The sequence below is a fragment of the Macrotis lagotis genome, chromosome X, assembly GCF_037893015.1.
Source record: "Macrotis lagotis isolate mMagLag1 chromosome X, bilby.v1.9.chrom.fasta, whole genome shotgun sequence".
Lineage (NCBI taxonomy): Eukaryota > Metazoa > Chordata > Mammalia > Peramelemorphia > Peramelidae > Macrotis > Macrotis lagotis.
Genome location: NC_133666.1, coordinates 393,424,483 through 393,452,314, shown reverse-complemented (window position 1 = coordinate 393,452,314; position 27,832 = coordinate 393,424,483). Strand labels below are relative to the sequence as shown.

Genomic DNA, 27,832 nt, shown 5'->3' with positions numbered 1-27,832 from the left:
GAACAAACCTAACCAAAATCACAAATTGCTACCTCAAGCTTAGGGATGATGAAAAAGGTGTGTCTTTCATTCTCATATAAAAAAAAAATCTTATAAGTAAAGATCCTAAACATCTCAGTCAATAAATACAAGTTTAGAACAAAATTCCCCTTAAAAGGGAAGACAGTGGAATATTATGGACATTATTTTCCTCATAAAACAAAGAGAGGCCACTTACACAGAAACTGATCATGTACTAGGACATAAATACCTAATGATCAATTGCAGAAAGGCAGAAATAGTGAATACATCTTTCTCAGATCATAATGCAATAAAAATCATATGCAATACTAGACCAGGGAGATACAGAGCCAGAACTAATTGGAAACTAAATAACTTCATTTTAAAGAATTAGTGGATAAAGCAACAAATTATAGAAGAATTATTTCATCCTAGATAATGACAATAATGATACAACATACCAAAACCTATGGTATACACTCAAGGCGGCTGTCAGGGGATATATTATACCTTTAAATGATGACATGGATAAATTAGAGAAAGAAGAAATCAATGAACTAAAATTAGAGAAAGAACAAATTTAAAAACCCCCAATTAAACACCAAATTAGAAATTCTAAAAATTAAAGAAGAAATTAGTAAAATTGAAAGCAAGAAAACTATTGAACTAATAAATAAAACCAAGAATTGGTTTTATGAAAAAAAACCAATAAAATTGATAGCTCTCTGGTCAATTTGATTAAAAAAAAGAAAGAAGAAAACCAAATTGCTAGTATCATAAATGAAAAAAGGTGAACTCACCACCAATAAGGAAGAAATTAAAGTAATAATTCGAAGTTATTTTGCCCAACTTTATGCCAATAAATTTAACAAGCTAAGTGAAATGGATGAATATTTACAAAAATATAAGTTGTCCAGATTAAATGAAGAGGAAATTAAAAACTTCAATAACCCTATCTCAGAAAAAGAAATTCAACAAGCCATTAGTTTGAACTCCCTAAGAAAAAATCTCCAGGGCTAGATGGATTCACAAGTGAATTCTATCAAACATTTAAGGAACAATCGGTTCCAATTCTATATAAACTCTCTGGAAAAATAGGTGAAGACAGAACTCTGCCTATCTCTTTCTATGACACCAATATGGTGCTGATACTTAAACCAGGACGAGTTAAAACAGAGAAAGAAAATTACAGACCTATCTCCCTGATGAATATAGATGCAAAAATCTTAAATAAAAGCTTAGCAAAATGATTACAAGTCATTACTAGGATAATACATTATGATCAAGTAGGATTTATCCCAGGAATGCAGGGTTGTTTCAATATTAGGAAAACTGTTAGTATAATTAATTATATCAATAACATACCTATCAGAAATCATATGATCATAGCAATAGATGCTGAAAAAGCTTTTGACAAAATACAGCACTCATTCCTACTAAAAATACTAGAGAGTGTAGGAATAAATGGGCTGTTCCTTAGAATAATAAACAGTATCTATATGAAACCAACAAGCATTATATGTAATGGAGATAGGCTAGAAGCATTCCCAATAAGATCAGGGGTGAAACAAGGATGCCCATTATCACCTCTAATATTCAATATTGTTTTAGAAATGTTAGCCTTGTCAATAAGAGAAGAAAAAGAAATTGAAGGAATTAGAATACAGAAGGAGGAGACAAAACTCTCACTCTTTGCAGATGACATGATGGTATACCTAGAGAATCCCAAAAAGTCATCTAAAAACTACTAGAAATAATTAGCAACTTTAGCAAAGTAGCAGGATATAAAGTGAACCCTCATAAATCCTCAACATTTCTATATATGACTAGCAAGATAGAGCAGAAAGAGCTAGAAAAAGAAATCCCATTCAAAGAAACCTCAGACAAAATAAAGTATCTAGGAGTCTTCCTGCCAAGGCAGACTCAAGAACTTTTTGAAAACAATTACAAAACTATTTTCACAGAAAAAAAATCAGATTTAAATACCTGGGCAAACATCAACTCTTCATGGATAGGTCGAGCTAATATAATAAAAATGACAATTTACCAAAACTAAACTACTTGTTTAGTGCCCTAACAATCAAAATTCCAAAAAAATTACTTTAATGAGTTAGAAAAAGTTGTAAGTAAATTTATATGGAGAAATAAAAAGTCAAGAATTTCTAGGGATTCAATGAAAAAAAGTACAAAAGAAGGTGGCCTAGCCTTACCAGATCTAAAATTCTATTATAAAGCATTGGTCCTCAAAACTGTCTGGTATTGACTAAGAAATAGAGTCATGGATCAGTGGAATAGACTAGGTGAAATAGCAGGAAATAATTGTAGTAATCTGCTGTTTGATAAATCCAAAGAGTCCAGTTATTGGGATAAAAACTCTCTCTTCAATAAAAACTGTTGGGAAAATTGGAAGTTAGTATGGAAGAAACTTAGATTAGACCAACACCTCACGCCCTATACCAAGATAAGATCCAAATGGTTGCAGGATTTAGACATAAAAAAACAATATTATAAGCAAACTAGAAGATTAAGGAGTAGTTTATCTGTCAGATCTATGGAAAGGGAAGCAGATTATGACCAAGGCAGAGATAGAGAACATCATCCAAAACAAACTAGATAATTTTGATTACATTAAATTAAAAAGCTTTTGCACAGACAAAACCACTGTAACCAAGATCAAAAGAAATGTAGTAAATTGGGAAACAATTTTTTCAACTAATATTTCTAACAAAGAACTCATTTCTAAAATATACAGAGAACTGAGTCAAATTTTCAAAAAAAAACAAGCCATTTCCCCAATTGACAAATGGTCAAAGGAAATGCAAAGTCAAAGCTAAGGAAATCAAAGCAATCCATAGTCATGTGAAAAATTGCTCCAAATCATTACTTATTAGAAAATACAAATTAAAGCATCTCTGAGATACCACCTCACACGTCTCAGACTGGCCAGTATGACCAGAAAGGACAATGATCAATGTTGGAAGGGATGTGGGAAATCTGGGACACTGACACATTGTTGGTGGAGTTGTGAACTCATCCAGTCTTTCTGGAGAGCAATTTGGGATTATGCCCAAAGGGCAACAAAAATGTATATACCCTTTGATCCTGCAATACCACTACTGGGTCTATACCCTGAAGAGATTATGAAAAAGGGTCAAAACATCATTTGTACAAAAATATTTATAGCAGCCCTGTTTGTGGCGGCAAAATACTGGAAATTAAGTGAATGTCCTTCAATTGGGGAATGGCTTAACAAACCATGGTATATGTATGTCATGGAACACTATTATTCTATTAGAAACCAGGAAGGATGGGAATTCAGGGAAGACTGGAAGGATTTGCATGAACTGATGCTGAGTGAGATGAGCAAAACCAGGAAAACATTGTATACCCTAACAGCAACATGGGGGGTGAGGATCAACCCTGATGGACTTGCTCATCCCTTCAGTGCAATAATCAGGGACAATTTTGAGCTATATGCAATGAAGAATGCCATCTGTATCCAGAAAAAGAATTATGGACTTTGAACAATGACCAAAGACTATTACCATCAAATTAGAAAAAAAGCATTATATTATAATATAATTTTATTACATCATACTTTATATTTATTTCTTAAGGATATGATTTCTCTGTCATCACATTCAACTGAAATGAATGTATAACATGGAACCAATGTAAACACTAATGGAATGCCTTCTGTGGGGGGGGAAGCAAGAATGGGGTAAAATTGTAAAACTCAAAATACATAAATTCTTTAATAAAAACTTTTAAAAATATGATGAGCTAAAACAAAATGTCAACATGGTCTCTTCTCTAACAAGATGTCTCCTTATATTTGTTTAAAAAATAACAAAGAGAGACACTAGAAAAAATTAAAAAAACAACTGGTAAAAGAACCACTAAGCAAGGCCATTCAGAGGGTATTTAAAGATCAAAATGGAATCAAAGAGGCAAAATATAGTAGAGGTCTCCAGAAATTTCAATAAAAACTCAGCAACATCTGGGATAAAGAAGATACAATATTTGGACTTTAACATCACTACTTGTAATGTTTTTCTGAGCTTTTCTAGTGAAAGTGTAAATGGCACTGACCAAAACTTAGTGCAAATATACTCAGAGAAGATAGAAGCAACACAATTTTGTGAGAAAAACTTTCTATGTATCTGAAAGAAAGCGAGATAGCAAAGGGGTGGAATAAATTTCAGAATTTGTTAATATCAAACAAAAATAACTAGTAATCCATGTGCCTATTTATAAAAAAAATCTATACACCTCGAGGTGTGTATTAATGAGGACATCAGTAGTAAACAATCTTTATCAGTGATGGTGCACAGCAACCCACATTTTAACCTCACACAGTTGACTGAAATGTAGCTGTAGAGAATGCAACATCCCACTATACTTGCTGTTCATTTATTATAAAAAAGCATGTCTCCCTATAGCAAAATTTTATTTTAAAGGTTCTCTTCAGTAAGGTGTCTCCCATGTGTAAGTTTAAAAGTCATGTAAAAGATAAGATAAAGTCAATGGAGCTTTTTAGATAGTTTTCAAGGTCAACTTTAAGATTCCTTTAAAGTATGCTTGCTCTGTAATATTCTGAAGAGTGATATCAAGGGAGGTATAAAATAGAGATGAATGCTGGTTAAATACTTGTCAGTATCATTGAGACTATTAACATAAAGTCCAGTGGTAAGGGAGACAACAATTCACCTTTTGGTGATGTTCCCTAATACCTCTGGTTTGTGGATGGAATTGAACTGATGCCTTCTTGGCCCAGAATACTGTGAAGGATTGTGAAATCTTAAATCTAGATATAAGAAGGACCTCTGAGTTACCTGGTCCAAATCCCTTACTTTGCCGATGAGGAAACTGTGGTCCAGAGAGACTGATTTACTTGTTTCTGGTCACTCAGGTAGTGTCAGAAGCAAGCTACGTGGAAACCCAGGTATTTTCTCCACTGTACTATGAGGACTTCTGCTCTGTGGCACAGGTACCCAGCAAAATGTCTCACATAGTAGACATCTGACATATATATTTTCTGAACTGAATAATTGATTTACTTCTTAGTGTGTGTGTGTGTGTGTGTGTATATATATAAAACTTTATATAAAATTACTGATTTACTACCTAGTATATATAATTTTTATATAAAAATTATATAATTTTTTAATAAAATGGGAATAGTTTCTAAATTCTGATCCTTTTAATAAATAAGTAGTGTGCTTTAGCTACTTGAGGGACTATTTTTCAGTTATCCTACAGGCAAAGGTATTATGCTGGGAGTCAGACAGCAGCTAAAAAAAAGGGGAGTACCACTTATCTAAAGCTCACTGTACCTTTACAATAAAGATCATGGTGTAAAATGATTTCTAGACAACCTACTTCTGGGTTAAAATTTTGAACACTGCAGAGCAGTGACCTCACTGTGTTGTAATTTTAACTAAAATTTATTGCTTGATCTCTTGATCTTGCTTTTTCTAATCTGTAAAGGAAGAGGGGGGTGTCAACACTTTTATCAGTGAGATTCCTTCTAGCTCTATATCTATGACCACTTATCTACTCAAAGTCAACCATTCACACATTTCCATTTAAAGGGAAAACAGGCATCACATTGTAGTGGAGGATATGCTAGATTTGTGGTTGGAGGACTATCTGAAGCCAGTTCTGTCACTTATCTAGGCTAGACCTCAGATTTCTCATCTGTATGATGAGAAGGTTGAATTTAAATGACTTGGAAATTTCTTTCATTCTAAAACTTGGATCCTATGGTGAAGTCTTTTTGTTTTGTTTTGTTTTAGGTTTTGGGCAAACAGGGTTAAGTGGCTTGCCCAAGGCCACACAGCTAGGTAATTATTAAGTGTCTGAGACCAGATTTGAACCCAGGTACTCCTGACTCCAGGGCCGGTGCTTTATCCACTACACCACCTAGCTGCCCCTGGTGAAGTCTTCAGAAAGGTCCTTTACCATCTTTTAGTGTCCTTCATCACTCCAAAGCAGGATTATTCAAAATGCTGTTTAGCTACCATTAACACGGCTTCTAACATCCTTGTCCCCTCTCTTCTTGGTGGCATTCCATGTTCCAGACCTTTATTTCTGGGTCTTATAAAAATTTATCTGATTTATGTCCCATTCCTACAGAGCCCTACTCTCTATTGGTTGACAAAAGGAATTATTAATCAGAAAAATTTCTACTTCTTTGTTAGCTTTTGATTCTTCTGCTCACAAAACTTTGGAGTCTCTATTTCCTCCTTAATGAAATTCAAAGTCCTTTGCCAGGCATTCAAAATATTCCACAGGTTTTTTTAACTGGCATTTCTTATTACTTCCTTCCATTCATATTCTAACAAAATTGGAAAGTTCTTTATTCTCAGCTAAACACTGAATTTCTCTCCCACTATGTTTTAGGTCAAGATGTTCCCTAGGCCTGGGATTACCTCATCATCTCTCTTTGTTGATTCCTAAATATGTGTGTGTATTTATGTATATATGCATGTATGTATGTATGTATTTGGTGAGAATTTTACACTGGAAAGACAGTGGTCATTTATGGGTACAATCCAACTACTGATCAACATGTTCTGTTTCTGAACTAGGTCAGTTCATCCCTCCACAGGCAATGTGGTGCCCACCCTCCTCATGAGGTTTCACCATATAGGTGTTAGACTTAAGACACTTCATTAGTAGAAAAGGTTAAAGGCATGCACCACTCCTTTTAAAATCAATTCAAATTTTACTTTTTCTAGAAATCTTTCTTTCTCCATTCCTACCGTAAGGCAAACTTCCTCTTGCATTTTGTTCTGTGACTTTCTAATATGTTTAAAAATAATATTGTATATTATAGCTCTCTATATTGGTGTCTTACTTCCCTAATGAACTTCTGAACATTAAGAGCATATGTCTAATCCAAACTAAGACAGTGTTTAATAAACACTTCTTATATTTGCATGTTAGCCAGCATATAATTTCATACAGTATATAAAGTTTTTAAAGTTAAAAACTATTTATCTCCAGAAAAATGCTATTGAACAGAATTTGGATGATGACTAGGAATAGGTATTAGAACTGATTCAGATAGAGAATTCCCAGGTGAGGAAATTTATTTAGTTAAGGTTGGTACATTCAAATTAAAGATTTAAAGAGACACCCAGAACAGAGAGAGATTAAGTAACCTTTCTAAGGTCATTCAACCTGTATGTATCAGAGGTGGAACTTGAACCAAGGTCTTCCTGACTTAGAGTACATCTTGTACTACATTTAATTCTGGCAACTTCAAGCACTGTAACAAAATAAAAAGGGAGATCCTCTATGATCCTATGATACTTTTAGGCAATTAGGTAACACTTATAGAATTCTATGAATAGCCAATTAAATCAACATTTTCTGAGGATAACAGTCATAAGAATTTCTATTTGCCAAGTGACATAATGAGACCCAAATCACTCTGAAGAGTTCAACCAAAGGGGAAGAGTGTGAAAGAAGGGAGGAACCAACTGGATTTAAAAAATGCCTATGGCCCATAGACTACAATATGAAATTCAATAAAAAAAATAGAGATAATATGCAGGTCTTAGGCACTGAAAATGGACAGTGAGTTAAGCATAGAAATGAACAGGAGGAAAGTTGGCTGGATTATTTTTGGAAAATTATACAGTTCTTTTCGTAATATCATTTCTCCATGGAAACAAATACACAGTCTTTTGATGTCAATATTCTTCTGATGCTATTGTATGGTTATGAGCCATAGATCACTACTCCAAAAGACCAAATTGAGCATCACCCAAAACACAATGGAAATGTTCATGGTGGAAATGAACAGGTTCAATCCTATTACAATAAAGGAATTGTGAAAGAAAAAGGATATCATCATAGAAATGAATAATATTTTTAAAAAGTTGTCTTAGCTTCATTGAGAAACACAAGAACCCAACTTTTGTTGCCCCTTATTTATTTATTTTCCAATTACATGCAAAGATAATTTCCAACATTCAACCTATTGAGTTCCAAATTTTTCTCCCACCCTTCCTTCCCACCCCTCCCTCATGGCAACAAACAATCTGATATAGGTTGTACATCTAAAATTGCATTTAACATATTTCTATACTAGACAGGCTGTGAAAGAAGAACTAGAACTAAGGGGGGGAAACATGAGAAAGTTTTTAAAATCAGAGTATACTTTGCTCTATATTCAGAATACATAGTTTTTCCCCCTCTGGAAGTGGATGGCATTTTCCTTAACAGGTTTCTCAGGATTAAGATCCAACTTTCTTCCCCTGTTGCTCAGCTGTTTCAGTCATGTACAACTCTTGATGATCTTATTTGGGGGTTTTCTTGGTAAAGATACTAGAGTGGTTGGCCATTTCCTTTACAACTCATTTTAAAGATGAGGAAATCGAGATAAAAAGGGTTAAAATGATTTGCCCAGGGTCATACAGCTAGGAAATGTCTGAGGAATGATTAAAATTCTGAAAAATGAGTCTTCCTGACTTCAGGTCCAGCATTCTATTCACTGTGTCACCTAGTTGCCAGTTGTTTTAAATAGCAACTCTTTTTTGCTGTTATAGAGTTTTAGTCATGACTCATCATTACAGTTTCTGAAGAACTGGAACTGGGGGTCAAAGGACAATAAAGAAATATTTGGGAAACATAAACAAGTTGCAACATACTAGAGGTGAAGAATAAGTGCAGAAAAACTATATAAGGGACATTATCAGAGAAATGTATAAGCAAAAAGGGTCATGTGGCAAAAATGAGGGACATCCACAAAGAAGTACTTTAGATTATGTACTTTAGAGGAAATATTGATCTGTCAAAACTATCCATTTTTATTTGTTTTTGGCATTAGTTTATGTCTAAAAAGCCTGAACAATTTCAGGAATTATAAATTTACATTTTAGGTAAATCACTAACAACAATATTCTTTTGGTGATGCTGTACAATTGTCAATCATTGGTGTGAATTATTAGCAACCTTGCGAGGTAGCCATGTGGAAAGAAGGCAAGACATGAAGTGAGTTAGATTTAAGTTTAAATCTTGCTTTAAACACAAATAACTGCATGACCCTGGGCAAGTCACATACCTTCCCTCAGTTTTGGTTTCCTCAATTGTAAAATGAGCATACTAATTGCACCTACCCCCAGGATTGTTATCAAGTTCAAATTACATAATACATGTAAAGTACTTTGTAAAACTTAAAATCCTATATAAAATCTAGCTATGACAATTATTAATGCCAAAAATACATTTTCCCTAAGAGCATTTTCCCTAGGCCTCATTTCTCTTCTTATTTAATCCTGAACCCCACACACTACTTATCTGAATTGTCTGGTCAAGACTCTTATACTATTGGATGATCTTTACAATTTTCTCTTTCAATGGCATATCATAGACTAGGCAACAGGCATTCTTTATTTATTTGATTATTCCTTGTTGGATTGTCAAAGCAAATTCTTTTTTTTTTATTTTTTGCAAGACAATGGGATTAAGAAACTTGCCCAAAGTCATACAGCTAAGTAATTATTAAGTGTCTGAGGCTGGGTTTGAACTCAGGTCCTCCTGACTCCTGGGCTGGTTCTCTAACCACTGTAGCACCTAGCTCCCCCATCAGACCAAATTCTTTAGCTTGTGCTCTTACCATATAAGGAGTCAATTTTTTACAACTCAGTTTCAGTCACATAGTAGATGCCTGAAAAATACTTGTTGAATGAATCATATCAGATCAGGAAAGACCTGGCATAACAGGCTAAGACCTTTGGACTTTATTCACGAGGGAGTTATCAAAGGATTTTGAGCAGAGGCATTACAATAGCAGATTTGCATAAAAGGAAGATTAGTCTAGCAGTCTTGGCAGGGATGGATTTGAATAAAGAAGAAAGTAGTGCTAGGAAGAGCTATTTCAAGGCTAATGGAATAATCTAATCAGATATAATGAGAGTCAATACTAGGGTGATAACAAAGGAGCAAAGGATGACATAGCTATGGAAAATGATGCAAAAGATGAAAAGTGGCAGGACCTGGTAACTAACTGGATATGAGAGAAGGGTGACAGCAAAGAATCATAGACAGCCATAGCATTTTCTATCTCCTTACATTTATTCAAAGAGCTAAAATTCCATCTCTTCCAGGCAACTCTCCAACTAACATGTGGTGAAGGAGCAATTTCTTCTCACCTTGATGACACATGTAGCACTTTCCACTCTCAGAACTATAAAAGGTCATATATAGGGCTATCTTCAGCACCTAGGACAGTGATCCACACATAACTGGTGCTTTTAAAATGTCTGCTCAAGTGCATTATATGTTCTCATTATTAAACAAATAGGATAATATATGACCAAAAGCAAAGATAAAAACTATAAATGTCAGGATCATGTAAAACTGAATTCTTGGTCACAGAATCTTCATGATCTCCAATTTTATAAGATTACTGAATCTAATCCTTTTACTTTCTGTATCAGTAAAATGTTCAGAAACCCAAGTACAAGGCTTTCTCAGTAAGAGAGGCAGAAAGAGATGAGTAAAAATATTTAACTAACATCTGTAGGTAAATAAGTACTAATTACTAAAGCCTAATAGGAAAGGGAAGTGACCATGTGGACTTAAGGGTAAATAAGCACATCTGAAAGTTGACAGAGATACTTTATATTGGAATCCATCAAAAATTATCTTCTCTGAAGATCAAGGTTTAATTGATAAGACAGGAGCTATCCACTAGGGTATGTCATGTTTCCTATCCTTTTGCACTATATGAGCAGGTCTCCCTTGTAGAGATAGTGAAAAGGCTTGAGGAATACCTTTCCTAATAAATCAGAGAGGGGAAAATGTGCTTAGAAAGAACTGAGGAAATTATAGGGGAAAGAAGCAAGGGAGGAAAAAGAACTCACCCCAATAAGTAAATCCAGCATCTCTTTTGGTACAAGGGATTTTTTTTTTCATTCTAAGTTCCTTCACCTTGAGTTCCTTATCACAATAAAATCACAGGACTTGCCCAAAAGAAGGAAATCCCAAAGTGAATAGAACGTGAGATGTAGAGTCAGAAGAACATAGTTCAAATCCTACATCAGCTACTAAGACATAAAGTCATCAAATCTTTATTAAGTCCCTACAACATGTTAGACACTGTGCTGAAAGGTAAAAGATTGTCCCTGCTCTCTAGGAGCACTCAGTATAATGGAGGAAACAACATGCAAGGAACTATGTACAAACCAGAGAAATACAGGATAAACTGAAAATAATCAAAAGAAAAAAGGCAGAAGTCTTTTTTTTTTTAATAGAAGGTGGGGCATTAGCTGAGACTTGAAGAAAGTTAGAAAGCAGCCATGAAGAAATAGGGAATTTCAGAAATAGGAAGACAGGAAGTGAAATACTTCTGAAGACTCCTAGTGTCTAGTGCAAGGAACAGCAAGGAAATTAATGTGCTGGATAAGAGGATATGGGAGTTGAGGAGGGATAAGGAAAAAAGAAGTTAGGAAGGGTCTAGAAATACTGAACCACCAGACCTGAGATGCCTAGATGCTCAGTAGCTGTGGGATCCTGGGCTATTCGGTTAATTTCTCTGGGTCCAAGTTTCTTCTGTCTATGAAATGAAGAGGTTGGACTCAGCGATTTCTAAGGTCCCTTCCAATTCTAGATCTGGTCAATAGGATATATACCATAGATCAGCAAAGATCATCCACAGAATAAAATATTAAAATTAAAAAATAAAGGATTTCCAGGTCATTAATAGGAATAAAGGTATCTGTTTGCAAGCTCCAAGAGGAAGAAAAGCATAATTGTGACCAGGCCAGAGTCAAGAGAGATGTGTACTTGACATGGCCAATCAAGAATTTAGCCTGCTATCTTCCTAAAGCATCTATATTCCTGAGGCCAGCCAGACTAGGATTCTGAAGGTTTTATCAGACCCAATAGCTATTTTACACATTTTCAGTTTCATGTGAGAAAAAAAATTACAAAAGAAACACAAAATATATTTCTACTGGCTTTGAAATCTTGAGTGAAAATGGAAGGACTTGAAGGAATGGATGGTATTTTCTTTCAATAGTTAAAAGTTTTGCCTTAGGAGACAGACAAGAACAGGGAGCAGGAGAAAGAGAGAAAGAACAGGCACAAGAAAGAGAGTCAGAGACAGAGAGAGAGATGGAGGATATGAGACTATAGAAAGAAAAGATTAAGCTTCCTAGGGGACATTAAAGAGTAGGGGCTCTTTTTTTCAAGATTGTGGTTTTTGACCCCTGAATTCTGGTGTCTGGCATCTCACACAAGACTTAAAAAGAACATGTCTGGCAAAAGATTCACTGACCTGAACTAAAATTCGAAAGGGAAAATTAAAAAATAGATAAAACTCTAAAAGGCAGGTAATATAGAAGATGTCAAGTAAGCAAAGGATAGATCAGGAAGTACACAGGGAAGAGATTAGCAACAATATTTACCTATTCAGATGTCTGGATATCTATAATTCCTTGATGATTAACAGAGTGAACTTTTAAGAAACAAGGAAGTAAAAACATAATCTTTAACCACTACTGAGATTTGAGAGGTTGAACTTATTAAACGAAACATGGAAATGTAAAGTTATACATTGTTGGGGAAGGACAAAAGGGAAGTAGTGATAGAGATGTCAAAAAAAGGGAAAGAAACATAAAAGGATCACAAAAGCATTTTTTTTAAATTCACAGGACAGAACAGAAAGAAGGAAAGATAAGCAGGGCAGTTTTGAAAGACACATGTTTAACTCTAAAGACAAACAGTCTGAAATACTTAAAAAAATTCCTTTTCTGTCTCTGCTTCTGACTTTACAGACTTCATCTCCATGTCTCAAGGGCCTTCTCACCTGGTACATGCCCCTACCTTTGAAGCTCTCATCTGTATTAGTGAAATTTTCCTGAAGCCTAATTTGAAGAAAGGTCCCAGGCCAACTATCCTTTATTTTTCTCCCAACTCTCCTGAAATCTCTCCAGATTTGGCCATTATGCCACCAATTTGTATACCAGACCCCCACTTTTCAGCCTCATTTTATTTGTCTTCTCCCCACCCCCTTACTGAATGTAAGCTCCTTGAAGGCAGGGGCTATTTCTTTTTTACTCCTATTTGTAGCCCCAGAATTTAATAGTGTCTGGCAAATAGTCACTACTGTATACTGACATAGTAATATACACTTGCTGACAAACTGACCAAACAACACATGACCAATCACAATTTTAGAGGATCCTTGATGATACACATACCACCTACTTCCTGACACAAAGGTAAGGTAACAGGGTCAGGATGCAAATCGAGACAAAGTATTTTTTGTGCAAAGCCAGTCTATTTTACTTGACTATATTTGTTATATATGTTTTATTATTCTTCTTTCAGTGAGTAAGAGGGAGAGAAAATAGACTTTTATTCATTAGAAGATAAAATTAAAAAATTAATTTGTTATTTTACTTACTTACAATTAAATTGAATTTATCATACTTAAAAGGAAAAGCAAGATATACATAAAATTCATAATGGATTCATGGTTTCATATACAATGTCCCTTTTCTGTTTTAACCTATAAAAGGAAATACTCATTTTATTTGGTAATTTGATAATAAAAAAGACATCTGAAAAAATATATATATACATTATTTTGAAAAGTAAAAGTTCTTATAGAAGATAAAACATGGTATGAAAGAAAATATACATGTTCTTAGAAGTAGAAACATAGTAGCAAACTTGCAGTGAGGGTAAAAGGAGAAACAGGAATAATTGTGTGCTAGCCTAATCATATAAAAGAGTTATACGGCTAATGTAGAAACAAGCAATGGATCTCAATGACCTGGACTTTTCATTTATGTCCGTTTTTTTTAATTTTTAATTTTTTAAATTTAATTTATTTTATTTAAGGCAAAGGGGTTAAAGTGACTTGCCCAAGGTCACACAGCTAGGTAATTATATAGTGTCTAAGGTCAGATTTAAACTCAAGTCCTTCTGACTTCAGGGCAGATATGATATCTATCCATTGTGTCACCTAGTTGCCCCATTAAGTCTTTTTTTTTAAAAAAAACAGAGTAGATGGTATCTTGCTGACAACTCTGAGGTAGTTGAATGAAACAAATCTGATGGGAATTTTGGGAGAAAATATCTATGCCATCTTAGAATTTAAAAAGTGTGTGTGTGTGTGTGTGTGAGAGAGAGAGAGAGAGAGAGAGAGAGAGAGAGAGAGAGAGAGAGAGAGTTAAACTTAGAGTCAAGAAATTGTTTTTAAATCCTGCACTAGACAATTATATAAATGTATAACCTTAATCTCTCAGAGATGATTTAGTCAATTGTGTGGAGAGAGAGAGAGAAAAGAGAGAGTGTGTTAGACTCAGAGTCAAGAAATTGAATTAAAATCTTGTACTAGACAATTAACCTCTCAGAGATGATTTTTGATCATTTACAAATGGGGATAGTACTCTTGTACTACCTACACCTCATAGAATTGTTGCAAGTGAAGTGCTTTATGAAAAGCATGATATAAATATATATACTCCAAGGGGACAAAGGATAGTAGCTTTAGAGATAGAAGATTCCTTCAGAGTCATCCAATGTCTTTAGATTGCAGGGTCCTTAAGGATAGACTGCTTTGTTTCTTTGTTTGTTTGTTTTTGTTTTTGGTATCCCTAGTGCTTAGCACAATGTCTAAAGCCCTAAGAAACTAAACAATTTCCCCAAGAACATAAAGGGCTGTAAGCAGTAGAACAAGAATCTGAATCTGCCTCTTCACTCCAAATACACAGTTCTTTCCATTAATCGCACAGGAGGAAGGTCAGGCTCAGACACACAAATCTGAAACAATCCTAAACAGGCTTCCATTGAGGAAGAAGAGATTGTTTCTAAAACATCTGATTCTGCTTCTGAATAGCTCTCACTGGATGTTTTCCTTACATTGAGCCAAAATACGCCTCTACAATGTTTAAACACTAATTCAGTTTCTCTGAGTTCAAGGGGAAAAAACAAACAGTTCTAATACTTCATATGACATCCTTCCAAATACCTGAAGATTATTATGTTTTTCTTCTATTTCTGTCTTTACCCCACCTCCACCTCAATCAGACTAGATATCCAGAGTTCAAATAATTAAAGTTCCTTCAACATTCTTTATGGCATTATCTCTACTTCTTTCACTATCTTAGAAGTCCACTTAAGTTCTCCAATTTTTAAATGTTTTTTCCTAAACTTTGGCACCCAGACCTAAACACAGTATTCATCTGACAAGGGCAAAGTACAACCAGACCACTGCTTCCTTCGCTCTGGACCTAGATCAGTATTTTCTTAAAGAATCCTAAGATATACTTTTTGCCTATCATGTCACATTATAAAGTCATATTTAGGCTATTATTCTCTACCTCTTCCATCAATTCTATATCAATTAATCAAAAAGCATTTTTAAGTTCCTATTTTAAGCCAAATATTGAGCTAGATACAGGGTATACAAAGACATATAAAACAATTCCTGGCCTCACAAAGTTTATATTTGATAGGGCATCAGGGAGACAATATATACAAAGATAAGTATTTACAATACACATATACACATACATACACACAAAGAAATTGAGGAGGAGCATTAGCACCTTAACTATGAGTCATTAAAGGACAATACCAGTAAGAAGTAATATAAGCACACTCACCTCCCCAATTGTGCTGACCACAAATTCAGTATCCAAATAAAACATCAGAAATAGTCTCTGACTCATTTTTGGACATATAAGACTTTCTGGGACATATGAATAGAAAGCTAGGGAATTATTGAAAAAACTGAACAAATAATTGGGAAAGGCAAGAAAGATGAAAATAGAGATACCAAATTAAATTAAGACCCACAGTTTCTGAGGGAAACCACACATAAGACTTTCCTTCTAGCTAAACTAGCCTATTTACTAGTTATTAAAGTCTGACTTTACATTCCCAACCTCCATAGACCTATAGTCTGAAATGTACTTCTTCAACTCCAACTCAGATTTACTGCTATTCCCTTAGTTGCAGCTCTTAACAAGTTTTCTGTTTGGATCTCATTCACTGATTTAATACAGCATTCTTTAGCATACAATATATACTACATAAATGTTAGCTGTCATTATCATTATTATAAAAGTTATTATAACAAATATCAATATCTTAACAATTAATATTATTATTATCACATATGCTGGAATATTATAGGTATTTGTGCTATTCCCTATATATGTTGCCTGAGGAAAGAAATTACCTTACATGACTTCTCAGCTTTATATTCCTCTACTAAAAGACTAACATGGGTCTTTGTATACAGAAGGAAAAAAAATAATAATCTGTTGTTGTTGCTATTGTTATTGGGGGTATAGGAATGCTGCTTTTCATTCCAATATTTAAAATTTGGTGTATATCTGAAATTCTAATGTAATTTAGAAATTCACTTTGCAAAATTTTATACTTCCAGAAAATATGATACACATAAAATTTTTTAAATGTATTAGAAAATGAATTGTTCACTTTTCATTTGTCTTCTTGATAGAAATTGAAATGATACTAGTAATAAAATAATGAAATCCAATTGTCTTCTAATTGAACTTTTAATTGCTTATCTCAAAAGGTATTTGATATTTTCAAGTGGTATTTACCAAGGCAATTTCCTTTTCCTGGCCTTGAAAACCAATGGAAATTATGCAAAGAAAAATCTACTACTTTTTTTTTATTAAAGATATTATTTGAGTTTTACATTTTCCCCCCAAATTTTACTTCCCTCCCCCCACCCCCCCACCCCATGGAAAGCAATCTGCCAGTCTTTACTTTGTTTTCATGTTGTACATTGATCCAAATTGAGTGTGATGAGAGAGAAATCATATCCTTAAGGAAGAGACAAAAAGTCTGAGAGATAACAAGATCAGACAATAAGATATCTGTTTTTTTCCCTAAATTAAAGGGAATAGTCCTTGAACTTTGTTCAAACTCCACGGCTCTTTATCTGGATACAGATGGCACTCTCCTTTGCAGACAGCCCCAAATTCTCCCCGATTGTTGCACTGATGGAATGAGTGAGTCCTTCAAGGTTGATCATCACCTCCATGTTGCTGTTAGGGTGTACAGTGTTTTTCTGGTTCTGCTCATCTCACTCAGCATCAGTTCATGCAAATCCCTCCAGGCTTCCTTGAATTCCCACCCCTCCTGGTTTCTAATAGAACAATAATGTTCCATGACATACATATACCACAGTTTGCTAAGCCATCCCCCCACTGAAGGACATTTACTTGATTTCCAACTCTTTGCCACCACAAACAGGGCTGCTATAAATATTTTTGTACAGGTGATGTTTTACCATTTTTCATCATCTCTTCAGGGTATAGACTCAGTAGTGGTATTGCTGGGTCAAAGATATATATATATATATATATGTATATATGTATATATGTATATATACGTATATATATGATATATTTAAAAACCTTAATGAAAATAAAGTAGTACGCCCAAAGGGTATGCTCATTTTTGTTGCCCTTTGGGCGTACTACTTTATTTTCATTAAGGTTTTTAAATATATCTTATACTTTGTGATAATTTCTTTTCCATACTACCAGAAATGCTCTCAAAAGGAGGGATGGGAAGCTTCTTAAGAGATTGAAGTAGATGCATGAGAAATTTGTCAGCACACTGAGTTTTTTAAAGACAAGCATACAAGTTAAGTGCAAAGATAGGACCTATAAAAGAATAACTCTGTTCCATAAAAATGAGGTCAGATATGCTGAAGTCCAGAACTAGCTTAAGTTGGTGAAAGAATTCTAAGGTTACCAAAAAAGAATTTTTTTGGTTTGTTTGCTTTTAGTGATATTTAGACCAAAAGATAGACAAAAAAAAACTGTTGAAAATGAAGTTGCTAACATAAAACATTGGGAAAGCTAAACTACTTATTATATTCCTCTACTCCCCTAAAAGTTAAGAAGGATAAATAATGATAAAACAAAAATTGTTAATACAGAATGGCAACCTACGTTAAGTATGGATGCAGCAAGTAGCCATTATCAATGTTTAAAGCACCCAGTCTAGATAAAATATATACATTCTAGTATACCAAAAGAAAATGTTATTGTTGAGCCACATGGTTCAATATTCTTCAACAAATCTTAAAGAAAATTCTGTGCTCTTCATTTTTCAATAAAGAAAAAAGGATATTTACCCACAATAGAACATTGAATTCAATTTCTATTCCTGACAAAATTCTAGAACAAACTGATAGGCATAATGGTTTACAAATACAAAGAAGAGATAACAAAAGCAAGATTTCAGCAAAAATAGGTCATATTCCTATCACTGGATATGTCACCAAGGAGATGGCACTCCAAAATTCTTTTTTTTTTTAGGTTTTTGCAAGGCAATGGGGTTAAGTGGCTTGCCCAAGGCCACACAGCTAGGTAATTATTAAGTGTCTGAGGCCGGATTTGAACCCAGGTACTCCTGACTCCAGGACCAGTGCTTTATCCACTGCGCCACCAGACTTTATTCACTCCCCAGGACTCCAAAATATTGAGAGAAGCACTTGAAAGTAGAAACAAAATGGTAGGGGCGGCTAGGTGGTGCAGCGGATAGAGTACCGGCCCTGGAGTCAGGCAGGAGTTCCTGAGTTCAAATCTGGCCTCAGATACTTAATAATTACCTAGCTGTGTGGCCTTGGGCAAGCCAATTAACCCCCATTTGCCTTGCAAAAACCTAACACCCCCCCCAAAAACAAAATGGTACCCCTTCAGTTGGGGAGTAGTTGAATACATTTTGGTATATGAATGTAATGAATATATTTTGGCATATGAATGTAATGTACTCTTATTGTGTTTTATGAACATAATATGAAGTGTTCATAGAAATAACAAAAGATTTACATTAACTTATAAGGAAAGAAGTAAGCAGAACCAGAATAATATATATGATGACTATAATTATGAAAATGAAAAGAACACCAAAAGAAACTCTAATTTGTAGTAATTGTCGTAACCAATCTTGAACCTGGAGAAGAGTTAGGGGAATATATCTTTCTTTTCTTGGCAGAGAGAAAAAGCTAGAGGGACAGAATTGTGAATACATTATCACTTTGTCACCATATTGGTTGATTTTGCTTCAAAAGTTGTTTTTGCTATGGAGAAGGGTCCAGTTCCAAAGAGAAGAGGGGTAAAACAAAAAAAAAAATGTGATACAAGAACAAAGGGAATCAGCAATTTTTTAAAAACCAATTCATGCCAGACTTAATTAGATTAATGTAGTAGTAGACAAAGTACACCAAGAACTGAGCAAGGTATTTATTTGGCAGTCTCTTATGCTATGCTTATGGATAAAATGGAGAACTATAGATTGCAGCACAGTACACTTAGATGGATTTGGATATGGTTTAATGACCAGGCGCAAAGAGTTATTAATGATTCTTTACCAATTTGGAAGGTGATCACTAATGATCTCCAGCTATCTGTCATTGATATAAATATTAATGAATAGGACAGAATCAATTTCTTGGCTATTGGCATAGAGTACATCACTGTCAAATATGCAGATGACACAATGTGATGAATCAACTAACACTTTATATGCCAGTTAGAATCTAGAAAAAACTAATTAAGTTACAACAATGGGTCAAGTCTAATATGGTGATTTTTTTTCTAAACCAGGTCCATGATTTTATTGGCATAAAAAACTCTTAAAAATAAATTTGCTTTACCAATGCAGTTTAGCATCTATTCTAAAACTTAGTCTTAAAGAATTGCCTGGGTTGCTAGGAGATATCCAATCAATATGTGTCAGAGGTACAACTTCAGTCCAAGTCTTCCTGACTCCAAGCCCAGCTTGCTAGTCACTATGGCATACTGCTTGCTTCCCAAGATGAAATTTAATAGAGAAAAATGTAAAGGTCTACATTTATTGCTAAAAACTAATTTCACAAATATGGAATAGGAGGTCTGGTTAGATAATAGTTCATATGAAAAAGATGTTGAGTAGTAGACTGCAAGCTCAGAAAGTCAGAAGTGTGACATAGAAGTCATAAAGTTTAATGCTAACCCATGCTATATTAAAAGAGCTATTTCTGGGGTGGCTAGGTGGCGTAGTGGATAAAGCACTGGCCCTGGAATCAGGAGTACCTGGGTTCAAATCCGGTCTCAGACACTTAATAATTACCTAGCTGTGTGGCCTTGGGCAAGCCACTTAACACCATTTGCCTTGCAAAAACCTTAAAAAAGGAGCTATTTCAAGAAAAAAAGAGAAGAGTTTTTAAACAGAAAATGCATTCAGGAGTCTAGAACTACAAAGTGAACTCAGGTCTCCAGAAGTGGTCTGAATGGGGCAGAATTCCCACTAGGATTAAACTAGAATTAGCTAGATAAGCTAGAGGGCAATCAGGAGGCTGAAAAGTCATAAAGAAGGGGAGGAAATGCAAAGAAGAAGAGGAAAAGGAAAGAAGAAAGAGGAGGAGAAGGAAGAGAAAGAGGAAAAGAAGGAAGAGGAACCGAATTGTTCTCTTGTTCTGCTTGGCTTTATAGGGCAAAACTGTGAGCAAAAGTTAAGTTTCAAAGAGAGGATTTAGATTTCTTGTAAAGAAAAACTTTCAAACATTAAAAACTATTGCAAAAGGAATGGGGCTGCCTCTGAATGGAGTGGGTTACCCTTCAAACAGAGAACAGATAAGCTCTTGCTAAGAAGGGCTTTCTAGTACAGGTTAGACTATATAATACTCAAATATATTTGTTGAATAACAAAACTAGAACATGTAATAAAATAAATGCATTCTCTCTGTCTTCTTCTGTCTCTCTGTCCCCCAACATACACACACAGACACACACACACACACACACACACACACACACAGGTTGGTGAATAGAGAACAGTCCTCAGAGTCAGAAATGTTGTATTCAAGACCCATGTCTGACATATACTGCTGTGTGAGCAATTCTCTTAAGATTCAGAACAACTGAAAAATCTGCATCAGTAGGAAGATTTTCCTCCCAAGAACTTTCCCTACAGCAATGAATCAAAGATCTCAGATAAAAATTTTAAACCACACATTGCATAAATGCACTTATATTTACATGAATTCATAAATTTGGTCCAGATCAATTCATGGGTAAGTCCCTTCACCAAAAGAGATTACCTATCATGTATAGTCCTAGGGAATTACCTGAAATGATGATAGGTTGAGTGGCTTTCCCATATCATACAGGTAGAGGTAATACTCAAACTTAAAATTGTTCTCTTTGCTCCAATGTCAGTCATCTTCCCACCAAACCATTAAATCTCTAAAATTGATTAATTCTTTATTTCCATCACATTTCATTATTCTTGCAAACCATTGACTTCTTTCTACATATCGGGTCTAGAATCCTTCCATAATGTATATACAAGGTTATGTGTACATGTATATTATCTAGGGTAATTCCCTTATGAGAAGGAAACACTTCAATATTCAATTACATGAGAATACAACCAATTAATGAGTTCACTTACAAATACAATTTAGAATTTTGATTGCCATGAACAGCTTTTGTTTCTCCACAGAAAGAAAAACAATGCATCTGGGAACACTGTTGGAACACTGTTATTTCTAACAAGAAGTGAACAGCATCTATTTGTAAGGTGAATCTGTTTGAATGATGCCTTTTCTGAATTGGTTGCTACTCTGTAGGATAATCAGTGAAGCTAAATTAGCCTTTATTCAACACAAAAGCATCTGAATTTTACTGTCATAGCAGCTCACTCAGAAGAGGGTGGTTTCTGACATCAGTCCACCTACTTGTTAAGTGTGTTCTATTTGCATTCAAGTGAACTCAAAATAATAACCACCTACCCTAAGGATTTACTGGCACCACCTAGAGGTGTCAAATATCATTAGGTAAATGCCTTAGGAAATTGTGCCCAGCTACCCATCTCTGACTCAACCAGTCCATAAAGATCAATTATAAAGATCCTAACCTGGTTAGGATCCTAACCTAATACGTGTTTATAGAGGTGTCAGGTCTCTTTGCCTGCTAGGGAACACATCTCTGGGCTGAAATCATCACTCTTTTGACCATTACTACTCAGGATCTGTATATGTAGGTGTCAAGGAGTAGATTAATTCACCTGAACAATCATTCCAAAGAAGACTTCCACTAACCATACCCAAACAACAACAACACCATTGTTTGAACTATTTTAAGAATGTGTGTTCCTTAAAAAATGGTAGATAAGAAGACAGATAGATAAAAATGTTTAAGTGCTTAATATGTTCCAGACCCCTAAGCTAAGTTTTAGGCTACAAATACAAGATAGTACCTTCCCTCAAAGACCTTTCAATCTAATGGGGAGAGGCAATACACAGAAAAGGTCTAGAAGGAGAAGGGGAGATATAAATGTGATGGCAGGGTTTGGAAATTGTTGCCAACAAGTGATTGAGAAATCTGATTACAAGCAAAATAAGGTAAAAAGCTCATCTATCAGAGTCCAAGGTAATGCCAGTAGAAAATTCAATGTTCAAGCAGAAATGAGGATGAAGGTCACTGTGTATACAACATGGTTTAGAAATGAAAACTGGGAAGGAAGGTAGGTATGACTTTCCTATGTTTATTCAAAGCATGACAGTTTAAAACATGGAAAAAAACCTACAGAATGTTCTCAATGCTGATAATAAAATTCATTTAGAAAACTTGGTTCTATGATGAGAATGATATATATATATATATATTAGTTATTGAACCTCACCACACGAATGTTTAATCTTAGTTTAAAATGACAAAATTTCAGAGTCTGGAGGTATTTCAGGGATCATCGAATCTATATTTTAAAAAAGAAATCCAATATTTATATCCAGGCAGTAGTTGTAAACCTCTGTCTCAACAACTCTAACCCTTTCCATTTCTGGATAGTTCATACCATCAAGAAGTTTTTCCTTACTGATATCTAAAATTACCTCTTTGCCAATTCACCCATTGCTTTCATTCTGCCATTTGAGGCAAAAATAGAACAAATTTAGTCCCTCTTCTACAGAATTACTTTCAAATACTTTAAGATTTGTCAATTCACCTACTGCTCCTCATTTTGTCCTTTGAGGCAAAATGGAACAAATCTAACATTTCTTCAGGACTGCTTTCAAATACTTTCAGACTGATAGTTTGTCTCAAACCCCCATCTTTCCTTGCCTCTCTCAAGACATTTTTTCTCCCAGCAAAACATCTCCAGTGCCTTCAACTATCCTCAAATGTCATGGTCTCAAAGGTCTTAACATTCTGATTGTCTTCTCTGGATGTTCTCCAGCTTACCAATGTCCCCAAAATAAATACAATATTGAAAATATGATCTGACTAGGGCAGAATATAGCAATACTATTTCTAGAAAGCTATGCCTTTCCAAGAAATTAGCTTTTGGCTGCCAAACCACACTGTTGTCTCATATTGAATTTGCAGTCCACTAAAATTCCAATGCAGACTAAGATCAAATTAGTTTTTTAGCTACTAAATCACACAATTGACTCATATTGAGTTTGCAGTGCACTAAATAACCTCCCCTCCCTCCATATTTTTCCCCTAGATAAATAGCTATCTAACCAAGCTTTCTCCTTCCATTTGTGAACAGTTTTCAAAGATATCAAGTATAAGATTATATTTATTCCTACTAAATTTCATCTCATTTGATTCAACTTAATGTCCTAGCTATTAAGTATCTTTGGGATCCCGTCATAAAAGTGCTTCAAATATTCCTCCCAACTTTTGAGTCTTGAACCATATGCAGAAAAGGCTAAAAAAAGTTCTCGATCTGCTCTATGAATTTGAGAGTAAGTGCAATGGCTATTCACCCCATCTGATAAAAGTAATAAAAATAGCTTGCAGAATTTTCCTCCTTAAAAGTATTTCAGATTAATTTCTTCAAATTCCATGAGGTATAGGTGGTGCAGTAGATAGAGCACTAGCCCTGGAATCAGGAGGAGTTGAATTCAAATCCAGTCTCAGACACTTAATAATTATTTACATGTGTCACCTTGGACAAGTAACTTAACCCCTTTATGTTAAAAAATTTTTAATCCCATAAAGTATGCAGAAAGATAAGTACACATGAGGGGTTTATCCAGTCTTAATGAATACCTATTTTAGAATAACTTTTTAAAGTTGATTTGGATTACTAGGTATTTGATTATATTATACCCCTGATCCTAAATTCAATGAAATACTGTATCTTAGATACGTCGTTTCTCTATACTAAATCAGATTGCTGATTAAAAAGAGATAAAACAAAATATCATGTGGAATTTATTTATAAAACATTATGTTATGTGCTGAAGGTACAAAGAAACTACATTGAATCTGCTCTTAAGGATTTTACAAATTAATTAAAGGGAGAAATATAGGAACTGCTAAAAAAAGCAAACATAATAATTTATGTGCATAATGATTTCATATTTCCTAAATAGCAGTTTTTCTGAATTTTTTGATTTTGACTATTTTGGGTGAAAGGAGAAAAGTAAAATCTGAGCTTGGAAGGACTCGAACAGGTGGAGATGACACAGGGTTATGGGTTGTTGCAGGCATAGAAAATATCATGATTAAAAGTATACAGATGGGAAACCACAGAATGAAAAGGGGGACTGAAGTACATTTGAATTTGGAAGATTATAAAGTGTGTCAAAAGGATGGGGTGGCTAGGTGCAGTGGATAAAGCACCAGCCTTGGAGTCAGGAGTATCTGGGTTCAAAGAGTACTTACTTAGGTTCAAATCCAGTCTCAGACACTTAATAATTACCTAGCCGTGTGGTCTTGGGCAAGCCTCTTAACCCTATTTGCCTTGCAAAAACCTAAAAAACAAAAAAGTATGTCAAAAGGAAACAACATGTGACAAGGCTGTGAAGATGTGAGCTCTTTGAGAGCAGTAACTGTTTTTTGACTTTCTTTGTATCCCAAGAACTTTCCATAAGTCCTGGAACATAGAAAATAATTAATAAATGCCAGTTGACTGTAAAGAGACTCTAAAACCATTTTGTAAAGGGTCCTGGGTACAAAGGATTGTATCTGGGGAATTCCATTGAAAATTTTTTATTATTTTTAGTGGAATAAGATATAATGTTTTGGAAAATTACAAACAATGATATAAAGGGATCAACTGGAAAAAGTCTAGAGTGAGAAAAAAGATGATTAATAGGGAACCTATTAAAACAGGTGAGAAGGGGGTCTGAACTAGGGGGTAGTTGTACTAGGAATAGAAATGAGAGGAAATATGGAAGAGATAAGTATGGAGGCATAATTTCCAGGACTTGGCAACTAACTGGATGGGGGAGAGGAGGAAGAAAAAGAGAGAAGAAAAAAATCATAAATAACTAAGATTTTGAGCATAAGTAAGAAATAGGATTAATGGTTCCATCAACAAAATAGAAAAGTTAGGAGGAATAGACTTTGGGGGTGGGGTATAGGGAGATGAGTTCATTGTGCCTTTCAGGTGCCAGCATGACATCTGGGTGGAGATACCCAGCAAAAATTCTGACATTGCAGATGGAGATTTATAATTGGGATACATCTTCATAGAGGTGATAATTGAAGCAATTTGAGTAGATGAGATCACCAAGGGAGAAAGAAACAAGAAAGTCAAAATCAAAAAATTCAGAAAACTGCTATTTAAGAAATAGGAAATCATTAATAACCAAAAATATAGAGATATGGTAGAATAATGGGTCAAAAGTCAAAAGAAAAAAAGTTATCAAAAAGGAAGAGTTGGTTTATCAAAAGGGAAGAGTTGGTCTCTGATACCAAATGAATCCATGATTTCATCAATGTGAATGTTCCCTCCAAAAATTCAGATTATATTGTTTCTGTTCCAACCATGCCTGATAATTCTAAGCAATTGCTATCCATGGACCAACTCCCATAAACTCACTTAGGAACACAGGATTCCCACTAGTGTGAAAAATCACAAATAACTCTAGGTCTCACCCCAAACTGTTATTTTTAATAATCCTGATCATATTTATTTAGCGCACAAAATAAATAAAACAACACACTGCATCCGTTAAAACGTTGCAGCTTCTATGTAAGAAAATTAGTATCTCACACTATACACAGCAACTGCTTCACAGATTTCCTTCTATAAAAAGCGTAAGATTAAAAGATCACTGAAGGAGAAAAACATGTGACAGTCTTCCCAGAGAGAGGGTATAGCCTATACTTCTTTATCACACTAAAACTTTCAATAAAATTTTACTATTTGTAAGAAACTTATGTATTAAATTAAATGATAAAAATAAATTAATAATATACCATATTTATGCATTCATAAGTTCCTATTTTTAATTTTCTTTACATATTCTCATCCATCATTGGTGATTTTTCTGCAGCATACCCCAAATTTCCAAAAAGTACCCATTTAATTAACAATGACCTATCAACAAATAAGCAAAACTGTAAATGTGAAACCCATAAATGTCAAAGGATGATTGTACTGCCTTTGAGTCTGGAAAGTAGAAGAATCAATTTGAGAACACTGAGATGTTTAGAAAAATGAATTTGAGCATGTTCACTAAAATGCCTTCAATTTTCTCGGTAAGCTTTATGTGGAGAAAAAAGTCCAGGGTTTTGGAGGAAAGATAAGGTTTAGAATGGCTGTCTTTTGTAGTTTTTTAATTTTAGTTCTATGTTACAATTGAAGTTGATGGAGGTTTCCTAGTGACATAGAAAAAAGGTTAAATTTTTCAATGTGATCCTTAATGTCTTTTGGGGGGGGGTAATGGAAGGAGAACTGGGATTAAGTGACTTGCCAAGGGTCACACAGCTAATAAGCAATTTGGGTCATATTTGAACTCAGGTCCTCCTGACTCCAGGGCTGGTGCTCCATCCACTGTGCCATCTAGCTTGCCCCACTCCTTAAAAATCTAAAAGCAAAAAAAGGATATTATTTTAGCATTGCACATTCCAAACACACAACATTGTCTCACACAATCAATGGTAGACTAATTAAAGCAAGTTTTGACTTTACTTGATGATTTAATATTCAACAAGGCATAAGTTGGCTTGCCTTGAGGTAAACTAGCCAATTGTATATTTACAGTGAAAAATTGTTGTGAAAATGTTTATTAAAAAACGCTTGGGTAGTGTTTTGAAATTCTTCTAGTTATCCATACTAAAGGAACCAAGGCAACAATAACATTTTTAAACTTTAAGAGAGAGTTTGAGTAAATTATTAAATTCCTATAAATCATATTATACAGGTTAACCCACTACTCAAAGAAAACATTACATTTAGTTGTTTTCACAACAAAACAAAAGATTGAGGGATTGGGGATTAGAAGAGTAAGTGGTAAAAATTCAAGGAAACTTTATTCTAATCCATCTTTAGAAACAGATTTTTTTAAAAGTATCACAGGAAGAACGTGGTTTCTAAAATTAGTATTACCTCTATTCTTAGATGAAAAAAATAAAAGATATAATTAAAAGGATGGTAAGCAAACATCCTGAAAAAGAACCAATGATCACAGAGACTTTAAGATTTCATCAAGCAAAGGACATGATAAATTAACCTTCTCCCCTTTTTTTTGACAGGGTTACTGGACTAATAGATAAAAGGAATATTGTAACTTATGAGTTACCTAGATTTTAGCAAAGCATTTGATAAATTGTCTTGTGATACCCTTTGGAAAAGAGAAAAATTTGTAAGTTAGGAAATAATACTGTTAGATTGATTCATATGAAGTTTTAAGAGGACCTTCTCAAAGAGAAGTCTTAAGTGGTTCTAGGTCATCTTCAAAGTAAGCTTACAGTGAAGCATTCCAAGAATCTAAATCAGGACCACAGTTGTTCAACTTAAAAGCACAGAAGCATGCTTATCAAATTTACAGGAAGCATAAACCAAGGATGTGCAGAAAACATGA

At 34.5% G+C, this 27,832-nt stretch overlaps 1 protein-coding gene across 4 annotated transcripts in view; it reads right to left on the bottom strand.

The window, feature by feature from the left end:
• ZNF704 (zinc finger protein 704) overlaps positions 1–27,832 on the bottom strand; it is a 321,346-nt gene that overhangs the window by 226,698 nt on the left and 66,816 nt on the right. The gene's annotated exons all lie outside the window — the stretch shown is intronic.